Here is a 15,940-nt window from a genome sequence, read left to right on the forward strand (position 1 = left end):
AAAAAAAAAAAAAAAGAAAAGTATTATTTGTCACATATGATCTTTACAGCTTTGCTTCTTTTGTAGATTTCTAATTTCATTCCATTATGATAAAAAATATATATCTGGAAATATTTCAATCTTTTAAAATGTATTAGGACTTATTTTATAGCCTAACATATGGATAACATAATATCCTGGAGAATATTCAACGTGCCATTCAGAAGAATGTGTATTCTGCTGTTCTGTGTGTGTCTGTGAGGTCTATTTGGTATACAGTGCTGACCAAGTTCTCTATTTCCTTACTGATCTTTTGTTGTGTTGTCATATTGATTACTGAAAGTAGAGTACGGAAGTCTTCAACAATTATTGTTTAACCGTGTATATCTCCCTTCACTGCTGTCCATTTTTGCTGCATATATTTTGGGGCTCTGTTGTTAGTGATGTATAGTTTTACTATAGTTATATCTTCTTGCAAAATAGAACTTTTAATATCATGAACTTTTAAAATTTAAAGTCTATTTTGCATGCCAATAAATAGTCACCTTAGTTCTCATTTGATTAACATTTTCATGGAATAACTTTTTCCATAATTACACTTTTAGCCTCCTTATGACCTTATAGCTAAAGTGAGGCTTTTCAGGTAGCACATATTTATAGATGGATGTGGTCTCTTTAATCTGAGCGCCCAATCTCTGCTACTGAGTTTAATCCATTTGCATTTAATGTGATTATTGACAAAGAAAAATTTACTTTTGTCATTTAACTATTTTTTCTTATATGTCCTAAAAGCTTTATGCTACTTAATTCCCCCATTACTCCCTTTTAGGCTAACTTGTTCTAGTGTAACATTTTGATATCCTTCTTTCTTTTGCTGTATATTTTTTTACATAAATTGTAACCTTGGGCATTGCAATTAACATTTGAAACTGATAAGTCTAATTTGAATAATGCCAACTTTGTTTCCGCAGCACATAAAACTGTGCTCCTACACATCTCTGTCCCTCCCCTTTATGTTATTATTGTCACAGATTGCATCTTAACTCATTATATGCTCAGTAACATAGATTTATTATTATTGTTTTATGCATATTAGATATTAGAAAAAGAGAGAAGTTATAAGCCAAACCCCAAATGTAATAATTCTGGCTTTTATATTTACCTATAAAGTTACCTCTACTATTGTTATTTTTTTAACTACAGCTTCAACTTACTATCTAATGTCCTTTAATTTCAGCTCGAAGGAGCCCCTTTAGCAGTGCTTGACAAGCAGGCCTACTGGTAATGAACTTCCTCAGCTTTTGTTTGTCTGGAAATTTCTTAATTTCTCCTTCATTCTTGAAAGGTAGTTTTGCAAAATATAGAATTCACGGTTGACCATTTGTTTTTCTTTTCCTTTGAGGACTTTAAATATGTCATCACACTGCCTTCTGACCTCCACAGTTTCTGAGGAGAAACCAGCTGTTACTCTTACTGATGCGTTGCTTCTCTCTTGCTGCTTTCAAAATTCTCACTTTGTCATTGTGTTTCAATGATTGACTATAATGTTCGTCCTTTGAGTGCATCCTTCTTCAAGGTCACTGACCCTCTTGTATTTCCTCAGATTTGGGTGTTTTCAGTCATTTAAAAAATAATTTCTCGTAAATAAAAACTTTTCTTTCCTGAAATTTTCAAAGCTTTATGCAATTTTTTTCAGCATTTTTTTTTTTTTTTTTTTTTTTACTTTAAGCTCTGGGATACATGTGCAGAACGTGCAGGTTTGTTACATACGTATACATGTGCCATGGTGGTTTGCTGCACCCATCACCCTGTCATCTAGATTTTAAATTCCACATGCATTAGTTATGTGTCCTAATGCTCTCGTTCCCCTTGCCCCCAACCCCTCAACAGGGCCCGGTGTGTGATGTTCCCTTCCCTGTGTCCATGTGTTCTCATTGCTCAATTCCCACTTATGAGTGGGAACATGTGGTGTTTGGTTTTCTGTTCCTGTGCCAGTTTGCTGAGAATGATGGTTTCCAGCTTCATCCATGTCCCTGCAAAGGACGTGAACTCATTCTTTTTTATGGCTGCGTAGTATTCCATGGTGTATATGTACCACATTTTCTTTATCCAGTCTGTCATTGATGGGCATTTGGGTTGGTTCCAAGTCTTTGCTATTGTAAATAGTGCTTCAATAAACATACGTGTGTATGTGTCTTTATAGTAGAATGATTTATAATCTTTTGGGTATATACCCAGTAATGGGATTGCTGGCTCAAATGGGATTTTTAAGCTCCTCAGATGATTCTGGAGCACCCAAGATTGTGAACCACTGGTCTAAAGTGAAGCTTCCCTGATCCTATGACTCTTTTTACTTCCTATGCCACTGTGCTGATCCCTTCCTTTATCTGCTTCATGTCTATGTGCCCCACACTCATCACACTACTCCTTGAGGGCAGGGACCCTGGCTGATTTGTATTAGCATTCTCACTGCCCAGGACCAGGCTTGGCACATAGCAAAGGTTTAATTAATGTCAGTTGCATACAGCAATGACCTTGGGAAGCTTACATATCCTTTCTGGACCTCATTTTTCTTTTCCATAAAATGGGGATAAAAATATTTAACTTGATCAGGTGTGGTAGCTTGCATTTGTAATGCCAGTGCTTTGGGAGGTCAAGGCAGGAGGATTGCTTGAGGTCAGGAGTTTGAAATCAGCCTGGACAACAAACTGAAATCTCATCTCTACAAAAATGAAAATAAAAAAAAAAAAATAAGCAGGTATGATGATGCACACCTGTGGTCCTAGCTCCTTGGGAGGGTGAGGTGGGACGATTGCTTGAGCCTAGAAGGTCAAGGCTGCATTGAGTTATGAATGCACCACTGTACTCCCGCCTGGGCCAAAGAGCAAGACCCTATTTAAAACAAACAAACAAACAAACAAACAAACAAACAAAAAAAACTACACATATATCTATCTAACTTGAAGAGTTGAGAATTGAACAATGATGTAAAGTGCCTGGCTTGTATTTTACTTGCTATTCATTATGAGGCAGATTAATAGGGAAGAACATTCTGCCATTTCCCCATCAGGCCTGAATCCAAAGTCTACTCTTGTCAAAAATTAAAGACAAAAATCTACCCGGAATGAATGCCCACATACTCTTTATCTCATAAGCCAGAGAGGCTGAATAAGATTATGACTTGAAAGTGTTCAGAGGTGGCTGGAAGTGAATGTATGTAGTGTTTTGCTGATGACTGGACACTGGAAGCACATGTGTCCCTCGCCCAGCTGAGTGCTTTGCAAGCAGTTTTGCAAATAAATCACCATGTGGTAAGAGGGAATCAATATGACCTCCCAACCCACTATTCTCATCTATAAGGAGATATTAGGGTGGGGAAGCTGTTGACAAAGAGAAGGATGTATTTCTTGAGGCCTTCAGTGACGGATAACCCACAAAAATTACCCCTGCTAGTCCAGCTTGACTTCTGCAGCCACTTGGAATGGACACCCTGGGGCTAGTTCTTCTTTCCTTTCCCCTTGACTTTGATTTAGTGTCTTCTGTCTTTATATCTCTCGCTGGCTTTATTTTCAAAAATTGTAATTTCTACTGCTGACGATTAAAAAAAAAAAGCACACACATACACACACACACACACACACACACACACACCCCTTATACCAAAGAAAGAAATAATCAAAATGGGAGAAAGATCACTGCTGGCTATTTTTCAAGAGAGTTGATGGATTGGAGTAAGTTTAGATCAATGGAAAAACCTTAACAAAAAAATTATGCAAATGCAGTTGATATTAAAAATGCAAGTAATGATCCAAGCCATGGCTTTGAGCCCAGGTCTCAGACCATCCACAAGCTCACAAACATTGTGTTGGGCGGACATTTCTTTTTACTTTTTAGGTTATTCAAGAGGCTTCCTTACTCCATAAAGATGTGAGGGGGAGGAGGGTGGCAGTGAACAAGAGACAGAGGGAGAGAGAGAGAGAAGAGGAGAGAATATGGTGATAGGGTTACTGATCACTGGCATACTTAGCTCCGTCCCTTTTCCTTTGTTTGGGATGTAAGAATTTGCTGTTAGGATGTCTTTTTTATATTTGTCCATCTGCGTAGAACTTTTCTATTTACTTTAAATTCCCTGAAATCACTTTTTAAAGTTTCTTACTTAAAATTAGGAAGTGAAGTGGGCTATTAAAGAATGGAAATTTAATGAAACATCTTGATGTCTTGTTTTAGTTTGGGTTTCCCGAGAAGCCCCAGCGGGAGAGTGGGGAAGCGATTCAAGGAAGGGAAGTCTGTTATTAAGTCAGCTGCCACCGTGGACAACTGGAGCTTAATACCATAGGGAACCTCTAAGAAGAATGTAAAACATACGCCTCAGAATTGTCCCACTGCAGGGTGAGGGAGCTGGGGTATTTATACACCAATTCCCAAGAGTCATCAGTTGAGGGCTGCTCCTGGGAGGTGTTAATTGCTTGTCACTTCCAGCCTGTGGAGTTCAAGGATATCATCTTCCTTGGCTCTAGAAGATGCCCCATGGCACAGACATGTAGCTGCTGACAGTTGCAAATCCAGGCTGGAAAACATTGTAATGGTTAAGATTTAAGAGATGTGGCTCAGGCAGTGTGACAAAAACTCAAGCATGATGGTGCTTTTTCTAAAACAATACACACCTGTTTTTGAAGATTAGGGAAAAGTCGGAGTTTAAAGCAGTGGTCCCCAACTCCTGGGCCATGGACCGGTACTGGTCTGTGGCCTGTTAGGAACTGGGCCACAGCAGGAGGTGAGCAGTGGTGAGTGAGCATAGCTTCATTTATATTTACAGCTGCTTCCCATTACTTGCATTACCGCCTGAGCTCCACCTCCTGTCAGATCAGTGTGACATTAGATTCTCACAGAAGCTTGAACCCTATTGTGAACTGCACATGTGAGGGATCTAGGTTGTTTGCTCCTTATGAGAATCTAATGCCTGATGATCTGTCACTGTCTCCCATCACCCCCAGATGGGACCATCTAGTTGCAGGAAAACAAGCTTAGGGTTCCCACTGATTCTACATTATGTTGAGTTGCATAATTATTTCATTAGATGTTACAAAGTAATAATAATAGAAATAAAGTGCACAATAAATGTAATGAACTTGAATCATCCTAAAACCATCCCCACACCTTGGTCTGTGGAAATATTGTCCTCCATGAAACTGGTCCCTGATGCCAAAAAGATTGGGGACCTCTGGTTTAAAGGACTCTTTAGCGGGGAAGGCACAAAAATGTAGCTGATAATTTGGGAAATATGGAAAAGTCATTTAATCTACCCTGGTACTTTTGGGCAATACTTCCTGCGTAGGATCAAGCCATTTGCAGAAATTTGGCTGTATAGATTTCTAGCTGCCATGTGGCTAGACGCGGTTTCCAGGGGGAAGCATGAGATTATGGTTCTTTATCTTGGAATATTACCCCCAAATTTTAGCCTTGGGGAACCTGACGAATGCTTGATTGTCTTTCAAGTCTGGCTCCATGCTGCACTGTGCTATGGCTTTGGTTCTTTCTTTTCTCAAGCCTGGTGCACATGTCCTGTCCTGCTGCACTTGTTCTGCTCGGCTCTGAGGCAGGCACACAAACACCATTGTCCCCGATTTGTAACAGGAGATGCTTCCCACATAGATTCTTATGTGTTCATTTTCCCCAGATTTGACTGCTTTTGGCCAGGCGTGGTGGCTCACGTCTATAATCCCAGCACTTTGGGAGGCCGAGGCGGGTGGATCAGTTGAGGTCAGGAGTTCAAGACCAGCCTGGCCAACATGGCAAAACCCTGTCTCTACTAAAAATACAAAATTAGCCAGGTGTGGTGATGGAAGCCTGTAATCCCAGCTACTTGGGAGGCTGAGGCAGGAGCATCGCTTGAACCCAGGAGGCGGAGGTTGCAGTGGGCTGAGATCACACCATTGCATTCCAGCCTTGGCAACAAGAGCAAAACTCCATTTCAAAAAGAAAAAAAAAAATTAGCTGGGTGTAGTGGTACATGCCTGTAATTCCAGCTACTCGGGAGGCTGAGGCAGGAGAATTGCTTGAACCTGGAGAGTGAAGGTTGCAGTGAGCCGAGATAGTGCCACTGCACTCCAGCCTGGGGGACAGAGCAATACTCTGTTTCTAAAAAAAAAAAAAAGGATTCGACTGCTTTTGCTCCCTAGAAATTCATATGTTGAAGCCTTAACCTTTAATATGATGAAATTGGGAGGTGGGGACTTTGGAAGATAATTAGGTTTAGATAAGATCATGAAGGTAGAAACCCCATAATTGGATTAGAGACACCAGACACTTATAAGAAGAGTTACTAGAGAGCTTTCCCTTTCTCTCTCTCTCTGTCTCTCTCTCTCTCTCTCTCTGTCTCCCTTTCTCTTTCTCCCCCTACTGTGTGAGGATACAACCAGAACACAGCCATGTGCAAACCAGGAAGGGGGTCTTGACTAGACACTGGATCTGCCAGAGCCTTAATCTTGGACTTCCCAGCTTCCAGCACTCTAAGAAATAAGTTTGCTGTTTAAGCCACTCAGCCTACAGCGTATTTGATATAGCAGTCCAAACCAACTAAGACAGGCACTTTGATTGAACATGAAATCCAGAGTTAAAGATATTCTGTGGTTTACAAACCTTGCCTTTGAGGAGACATCTCAATCTCTTTTTCCATTCCCTTCCCTTTTCTTCTCCTACCCATTCTCTATAAGGGAACCCTAAGTGTCTCTAGTTGCAAGTAGAGTTTCTAGCTTCTAGAAAACTCAGTCAAGCTCCATAAGCCAGCCCCACAAGCCTGGCTCTGTAGGGAGAGAGGAGGGTGCTGACGGTCTGAGAGTCTTAGCTTTTCCTGCAGCCTTGTGGATCTGCAAACACAAAGCCCTACCCAAAGGCATCTCGTCCTCAGGTGCTGTTTCTCTTCTCCCTGTGGAGCTGGGTTTGTTTTTGTGGAAATCTAAATCATATGTTTCTATTTCATTTACATTACATTCAAAGCAATGTTGTTTCCTTGCAGCCTTTTGAAGTTATGGGCGCCTTATGGATGGTTCTGCAAATGTTTACTTTTGAGCCTTCATTCTCAAATGAACTCTAGAAATGTCCCTGCTTCATTTCCTCACAGTCAGTGACCCTGGTAGAGAAGACACTGGAGTCCAGTGCTTTAAGACCTAGGTATTGGGGCCTGGGGACATCTTCACTCTTCAGTGTGGATGAGCTTCTGTCATTTCCTGTCCTCACTATTAGTGGGTTCCTGGGAACTTGTGTGAAGGTGTTTCAGTGTTGATTTTTTTTTTTTTTCTTCTGGGAAGGTTTTGGTCTAAGCTTCTCATCCTAGGGAATGCTCTCCTCCTAAAAATAAAAATGTGACCACCTGCTCCAGACAATTACTGGAGTTAATTCATAAGGTTCACAGTGAACTGGGGTTCGGTACCACGTTAGTGGATGGACCATTTGACCACGTGGGTTATCTGCAAAATTTTCTACAAAGCTACAGTAATCAAAATAGCGTGGGAACTGTTTTCTAGTCTATTCAATGGAATAGAATTAAGAGTTTAGAAATAAACTGTTATGCTTATGGTCAATTGAATTTTGACAAGGATTCCAACAAAGTTCAATGGAGAAATAATGGTGATTTCAACAAATAATGTTGGAACAACTGGATAGACACATACAAAAGAAGGCCGTTGGACCCCTACTTCACACTATGTACAAAAATTACCCCCAAATGTATCAAAGACCTAAATATAAGAGCTAAATGTAAGACATTTGCAAAAGAAGACCTAATATAAGACACCAATATTAGAGCTAAATATAAGACACATAGAAGACACATGCATAGAAGACACCTGCAACCTTTCCGCGCTACCCACAGAGGAGTCCATTTGGCATTGTTCTGGATTCCCATCATAACTTAAAGGGAAACTTTCACAGTGTCTGAAGCCCTTGATGTCCTGCAAATGAAGGAGGAGGATGCCCTTAAGTTCCTTGGAACAGGAACCCACTTAGATGGCACTAATCTTGACTTTCAAATGGAACAGTACATCTATTAAAGGAAAAGTGATGGCATCTACATCCTAAATCTGAAGAGGACCTGGGAGAAGCTTCTGTTGGTAGTTCATGCCATTGTTGCCATTGAAAACCCTGCTGGTGTCAGTGTCATGTCCTCCAGGTATACTGGCCAGGGGGCCCTGCTGAAGTTTGCTGCTGCCACTGGAGCCACTCTAATTGCTGGCCACTTCACTCCTGGAGCCTTCGCTAACCAGATCCAGGCAGACTTCTGGGAGCCATGGCTTCTTGTGGTTACTGACCCCAGAGCTGACCACCAGCCTCTCGCAGAGGAATCTTATGTTAACCTTCCCATCATTGCTCTGTGTCACACAGATTCCCCTCTGTGCTATGTGGACATTGCCATTCCATGCAACAGTAAGGAAGCTCACACAGTGGGTTTGATGTGGTGGATGCTGGCCTGAGAAGTTTTGCGCATGCATGGCACCATTTCCTGCAAACACCCATGGGAGGTCATGCCTGATCTCTACTTGTACAGAAATCCCGAAGAAATTAAAAAAGAAGAGCAGACTACTGCTGAAAAGGCTGTGCAAGGAGGAATTTCAGGGCGAATGGACTGCTCCAACTCCTGAGTTCACTGCTACTCAACCTGAGGTTGCAGGCTCATCTGAGGGTGTGCAGATGCCCTCTGTGCCTATTCAGCAGTTCCCTACCAAAGACTGGAGTAATCGGCCCACTACAGAAGACTGATCTGCAGCTCCCACTGCTTAGGCCACTGAATGGTTAGGAGCAACCACTGAATGGTCTTAAGCTGTTCTTGCACTGGCTCTCAAGCAACATGGACACAAGGTTGATGGAAAATAAACATCAATTTCTTAAGAAAAAAAGACACATGCCAAAGAAGACCTAAATATAAGACACAAATATAAGACCTAAATATAAGACACATGTAAAAGAAGGCCGTTGGACCCCTGCCTCACACTATATACAAAAATTAACCCCCAAATATATCAAAGATCTAAAATGAGAGCTAAGACAATACAATCTTAGAGTAAAACATAGGAGTAAATCTTCATGACCTTGGATTAGGCAATGGTTTCTAAGATATGACACCCAAAAGATAAGCAATAAAATAAAAAATAGATTAATTGGACTTTATCAAAATTAAAACTTTTGTGCTTCAAAAGGCTCCATCAAGAAATTAAAAGACAACCTATAGGATAAGAGAAAATATTTGCAAAGTATATATCTGATAAGAGACTTATATCTAGAATATATAAAGAACTCTTGCAACTTGACAATAAAAGACCAATTTAAAATGGGCAAAGGATTTGACTGGATATTTATCCAAAGAAGACATACAAACGGCCAAGAATTACATGAAAAGATTCTCAATATTAGTCATTAGGGAAATGCAAATCAAAACAGCAGAGAGTACAACTTTACACCCATTAGAATGGCTATAATAAATAAAAGACAGATAAATAACAAATGTTGACAAGGATGCAGAGAACAACCCAATAGCCATCAACTGATAAATGGATGAGCAGCATGGAATATGTCTATACAATGGAATATTATTTGGCAATGAAAAGGGATGAAGTACAGATATAGGCTACAATAGGTAACAACCTTGAAAACATGCTAAGTGAAAGAAATCAGTCACAAATGCCACATATCATGTGATTTCATTTTTATAAAATGTACGAAATTGGCAAATCTATAGGGATAGAAAATCGAATAGTATTTGTTAGGGATTGTGTGGGAGGAAGGAATGGGGAATGACTGCTAGTAGGTGTGAGATTTCTTTTTAGAGTAATGAAAATATTCTGGAATTAGTAGTGATGTTTGAACAATTTTGTGACTACACTAATAAATCATCGAATTGTATACTTAGAAAATAAATCCATAGAAAAGTATGTTCCTTTAGATTCCCTATTTAATAAATGGTGCTGGGAAAACTGGCTAGCCATATGTAGAAAGCTGAAACTGGATCATTTCCTTACACCTTATACAAACCATTAATTCCAAGATGGATTAAAGACTTAAATGGTTTAGACCCTAAAAAACCATAAAAAACCCTAGAAGAAAACCTAGGCATACCAATTCAGGACCATAGGCATGGGCCAGGACTTCCCATGACTAAAACCCCAAAAGCAATGGCAACAAAGCCAAAATAAGACAAATGGGATTCTAATTAAAACGAAGAGCTGTCTGTACAGCAAAAGAAACTCCATCAGGAAGTGAAGAGGCAACCCTTACAGAAATGGGAAGAAAATCTGCAATCTATCCATCTGACAAAGGGCTAATTATCCAGAAATCTACAGAACTTAAACAAATTTTACAAGAAAAAGATGAAACAACCCCATCAAAAGTGGGTAAAGGATATGAACAGACATTCTCAAAAGAAGACCATGTATCAGCCAACAGACAATGAAAAAATGCTCGTCATCACTGGCCTCAGAGAAATGCAATCAAAACCGCACTGCAATGAGGAACCATCTCACCACCAGTTAGAATGGCAATCCATTAAAAAGTCAGGAAAAAACAGGTGTTGGGAGAGGATGGTGGAGAAACAGGGAACACTTTTTCACTGTTGGTGAGAGTGTAAAATTAGTTCAACCATTGTTGAAGACAGTGTGGCGATTCCTCCCCAGGGATCTAGAAACTAGAAAATACCTTACTCAGTGATCCATTACTGGTATAATAACCCCAAAGGGATTATAAATCATGCTACCATAAGACACATGCACCGTATTGTTTATTGGGTGGCACTATTCACAATAGCAAAGACTTGGAATCAACCCAAATTTCCATCAATGAAAATAGATTGGATTAAGAAAATGTGGCACTATCACACCATGGAATGCTGTGCAGCCATTAAAAGGATAAGTTCATGTCCTTTTGCCAGGGACCATGGATGCAGCTGGAAACCACCCATTCTCAGCAAACTATCAATAAGGACGAAAACCAAACACTTGCATGTTCCTACACTGATAGGTTGGGAAAACCTGAAAAGTGGAGAACACTTGGACACCAAGGAGGGGAAACATCACGCACTGGGGCCTGGTCTGGGGCCTGGGGTCTGGGGAGGGGATAGCATTAGGAGAAATAAACTAAAATGTAATGATGAGTTTGATGGAAGGCCAGTACACCAACATGGCACATGCGTACCTAATGTGGACAAACCTGCACATTGTGCCACATGTACCCTAATAACTTAAATATAAAATTTTTTTTAAGTAATGTTGCTTTAAAATTATTAGATATTCCTACAGGGGAGGGGAAATGTGATAAAAGCAGCATTTTTAAGTGAATTCTAGGTCCTCTGGATTACTTTCGTTCTTCAAATGCTTGCCTGGGAACTTCTAGAATTTAAGACAATGATGTCTGGTAGAATTTTGAGGGAACCATTCTGTTCATTATAATTTTCTTATATTTCAAAAATAACCCTTCAACTGATTGATGAATTGGAGCTGATAAAGCCCTACAACTTTTAAAATTTACTTTAAAAATACCAAAAATAGGCCAGGCGTGGTGGCTCACACCTGTAATCCCAGCACTTTGGAAGGCTGAAGCAGGTGGATAACCTGAGGTCAGGAGTTCGAGACCAGCCTGGCCAACATGGTAAAACCCTGTCTCTACTAAAAATGCAGAAATTAGCCAGGTGTGATGGTGCATGCCTGTAATTCCAGCTACTCAGGAGCCTGAGGCAGGAGAATCACTTGAACGCAGGAGGTGGAGGTTGCAGTGAGCCCAGATCGTGCCACTGCACTCCAGCCTGGGCAACAGAGTGAGATTCCTTCTCAAAGGAAAAAAAAAAATTACCAAAAAGCATATATCTTTTACTGGAAACAGGAGTACAAGTTGGAAGGGGTTCTGGCACCGTCAGGGAATCATCTACCTACTTGATAACTATGAAATGGATGGCAGGAATCATCTAGTCCAGCTCTTTCATTTCGCAGAAAAGGAAACCGAAGCCCAAAGAGGTTGTGACTTGCCTAAGGTCACCAACTGGTTGGAGAAAGTGGCCCAATTTAGGCCCAGATCTCTTTCCTTCTAGGAGAAGGCATTCCCCCAACACATTTTCTCTGTGGGGTACCCAATCCGTCAGGGCCCAGTGAGGAAAAGAGCCCACACCATGGCATTTAACAGACAGAATCTAACACAAAGAACTGGAGACAAAGGCATAAGAAGAGCTGAACAGCCTACAGGCCATGGTAAGCCAACCCAGAGATCAGTAACAGCGGGAAGCAGCTCCCACCCTTTCGGTGAGAGAGACAGAAGACAGAGATGGTGTGAGCGGAGCCCAGGAGCCAAGGCCACCTGGCAGGAGGAGGAACCACAGCGGAGACACAGCCACTGTTGGGAGTGCTGCCTGAAGCAGAGAGAGAGAGAGAGGACCATAGATACCCTGGCTTTTCCTTTCTCTCCCCCTCGAATCCCCTAGTGCCTCCCATTGGCCTTACCTGGCAGGAAGGCAGTACGCAAGGGAGCATGGGAAATGTCTGCTATGGGAGGAACAGGATGAGGCTGAGAGCAAGTTGGCAAATGACTGGCATGTGTTCCCTGGAACAAATGGCTAACCCATTTGTGTCTTTTACTCTCCGCGAAATATTTATGTTCGTTGAAAGAACATGAATGGATTTCATTTTGATTCTCAAGATGAAAAAAAAATCATTAAAGGCAAAGTATTAATTATGCTGTATTAGGACACTTACAAACCCATTTCTAGTTTAATTTAAAAATGTTTATCTCTTCTCTGAGGACAGGCCAGTGAACTAGGTCAGGATTCTTATTTTAGAGGCAAGAAAATAGGACCAGGAGAGAATGCGTTCCTGGCTGGAACTCTGACTCCTGAGCCCAGGCCTGAGTGTGTGTTATGTGGGCAGGCTTAGTCCAGTGAACTGAAAATCAGTGAGCCTCAGATCCTGCTCTAAGCCCATCGTCTGACGGCTCAAGCCCTGTCTGACTGGGAAGGCACAGCCCCTTCTATCACTAGCTAAGTGCGTTTGATGGGCTGATAATAGGAGCAGCCCTAGACACGGAGAAGGCCCGAACTCTAGTCTTAGTTCTGCACCAGTAAAATCTCAGAACTGTCCTATCATCTCTTTGAATATATTGTTTCCCCATCTATAGAAATGGGAATAAAAATTTAGACTCTTCCCACCTCTCAAGGTCGTTGAGGGTCAAAAACGATCATGACTGTGCAACGTGAAGAGGCACACTCGAAGCCAAATTAGCATTCCTAATAATGTTGTTCATCAACCGCAATGAACAGAACCAGCATTGCCACAAAAGGCTGTACTACCTCTCCATGTCTTGCATAACCTATTTCACAAAGGCCAGACAGATTATAGAGATACATTTCTTCTATAGAAGAGTGGAGGGAAAACCAATAGACTTCCAGTTACTCTTGGATGCCAGCCTCATCTGGAAGATTGTCTCATCTTCAGTTGGTTGATGCATTCTTCCTACTGCTCACCTATTTCATGCTGTTATTTACTCTGCTGTGAGGTTGGAGATTCAAGATTTGCCTTCTTCCTTCTTCCTTCCTTCCTTCCTTCCTTTCCTTCTTCCTTCCTTCCTTTTCTTCCTTCGCTTCCTTCTCCTTCTTTCTTCCTTCCTTCCTTCCTTCCTTCCTTCCTTCCTTCCTTCCTTCCTTCTTCTTTCTCTCTCTTCCCTTCCTTTCCTTTCCTTTCCTTTCCTTTCCTTTCCTTTCCTTTCCTTTCCTTTCCTTTCCTTTCCTTTCCTTTCCTTTCCTTTCCTTTTCTTTTCGAGTCTCACTCTGTTGCCCAGGCTGGATTGCCAAGTTTGGAGTGCAGTGATGCGATCTTGGCTCACTGCAACCTCCACCTCCCAGGTTTCAACTATTCTCCTGCCTCAGCCTCTGGAGTAGCTGGGACTGCAGGTGTGTGCCACCACATTCAGCTAATTTTTGTATTTTTAGTAGAGACAGGGTTTCACCATGTTGGCCAGGCTGGTCTCAAACTCCTGACCTCAAGTGATCTGCCCGCCTTGGCCTCCCAAAGTGCTGGGATTACAGGCGTGAGCCACCGTTCCGGGTGAGATTCAAATATATTTCTTCTCCTGGACCTCCCAGGAACCAAGAACCAAAACATGACCTTTTGTTAGCTAAAAAGTTTCCTCCAAATTCATAAAACCCATATTCCAGAAGATTTCTCTGGGCTGTAAGCAGAATCTCCATCATTATTAAAAAAAGATACAGTGGTGCATTCCAGTTGTTCAGCTGTCTGTTTCTGAGACAGTTGAGAGGGTGTGGTGGTTAATATCAGGTGTCAACTTGATTAGATTCAGGAATGCCTAGATGGCTGGTGAAGCATTGCTCTTGGGTGTGTCTGGGAGGGGGTTGCCAGAGGAGATTGATGTTTGAGTCTGTGGACTGGGAGAGGCAGACCTACCCTTGAGGTCTGTGGACACCATCCAATCGGCTGGCAGTGTGGCTAGAACAAAGCAGGTGGATGATTGGGGAGAAGAAGCTTGCTGAGTCTCTTGCGCTCTCTCTCTTTTCCTGGGCCCGGATGTTTGCTTCTCCTCCTCTTGCCCTTGGACATCAGACTCCAGGTTCTTCAGCCTTTGGACTCTGGGTCTCGCTCCAGTGGCCTCTGAGGGGCTCTCAGGCTTAGGGCTGCACTGTCCACTTCCTTGGTTTTGAGGCTCTCGGACCTGAACTGAGCCATGCTACTGGCTTGTCTCTTTCCCCAGCTTGCTGATGTCCTATTGGGAGACCTCACCTTGCAATCCCGTGAGCCAGTTCTCCCTAGTACACTCCCTTTTACACACACACAGATCTGATTGATTATGTCCTCTAGAGAGCCCTGACTGATACAGAGGGGCTTTGGCTGGGTTTTCTGAGCTTTTGTTTGGGCCTAAGCCAGGACTTCAGCACAAACCACATGCTTGCTACCTTACCCAAGGCATCTCAATATTAATAACTCTGCTTTGTTGGGTGCTTGCCATGAACAAGTCACTTTAATTTTAATTTTAATTTTTGAGGCAGAGTCTCACTGTGTCCCCCAGGCTGGAGTGCAGTGGTGCTATCTTGGCTCACTGCAACCTCTACCTCCTGGGTTACAGAGATTCTCCTGCCTCAGCCTCCCAAGTAACTGGGATTACAGGTGCTTGCCACCATGCCCAGATTATTTTTGCATTTTTAGTAGAGATGGGGTTTCACCATGTTGGCCAAGTTGGTCTCGAACTCCTGACCTCAGGTGATCAACCCATCTTGGCCTCCCAAAGTTCTGGGATTACAGGCATGCGCCACTGTGCCTGGCACAAGTCATTTTAAATAGTTGACTTTCAACAAGTCTCTGCACAGTGACAATATCATCCCCATTTTAAACAGATGTGGAAACAGGAGAGGTTAAATAATGTGCTTGAGGAGGAGCCAAGATTCAAACCCGTGATCACTTGATATCAGATCAAGTAATCTCCCCAGCCTACCCCACCACTCCTTGGCACCATGGTGGCCATTTCCTTACTGTTACTTTTGTCCAGCTCGCTCTCTATGAGCCAGACGTAGGAACTCACTTCTCACAAGTAGCCTGTGATGGAAGTATCAGTGTGTTACTTCTGAAAAGCATGACGACCTTCTCCTTGCACCCTCTCTTGGGTTACTTGCTCTGGGGGAAGCCAGCTGCCATATCATGAAGACACTCAAGCAGCTCTATGGAGAGGCCCACATGGCAAGGGACTGGGCCTCCTGCCAACAGCCAGTGAGGAGGTGCCCTGTGAGGGAGTCATCTTAGAAGTGGATCCCACACCACTCCTATTCAACATAGTGTTGGAAGTTCTGGCTAGGGCAATCAGGCAAGAGAAAGAAATCAAGGGTATTCAGTTAGGAAAAGAAGAAGTCAAATTGTCCCTGTTTGCAGATGACATGATTGTATATTTAGAAAACCCCATCATTTCAGCCCAAAATCTCCTTAAGCTGATA

General features: G+C 42.2%; 1 protein-coding gene and 1 pseudogene across 1 annotated transcript in view; both read left to right on the forward strand.

The window, feature by feature from the left end:
• Nucleotides 1–8,793, forward strand: part of LOC108530832 (40S ribosomal protein SA-like) — an 11,999-nt pseudogene extending 3,206 nt beyond the window's left edge.
• FAM107B (family with sequence similarity 107 member B) overlaps nt 1–15,940 on the forward strand; it is a 269,715-nt gene that overhangs the window by 45,260 nt on the left and 208,515 nt on the right. The gene's annotated exons all lie outside the window — the stretch shown is intronic.

The sequence above is a fragment of the Rhinopithecus bieti genome, unplaced genomic scaffold, assembly GCF_001698545.2.
Source record: "Rhinopithecus bieti isolate Rb0 unplaced genomic scaffold, ASM169854v2 scaffold_1012, whole genome shotgun sequence".
Lineage (NCBI taxonomy): Eukaryota > Metazoa > Chordata > Mammalia > Primates > Cercopithecidae > Rhinopithecus > Rhinopithecus bieti.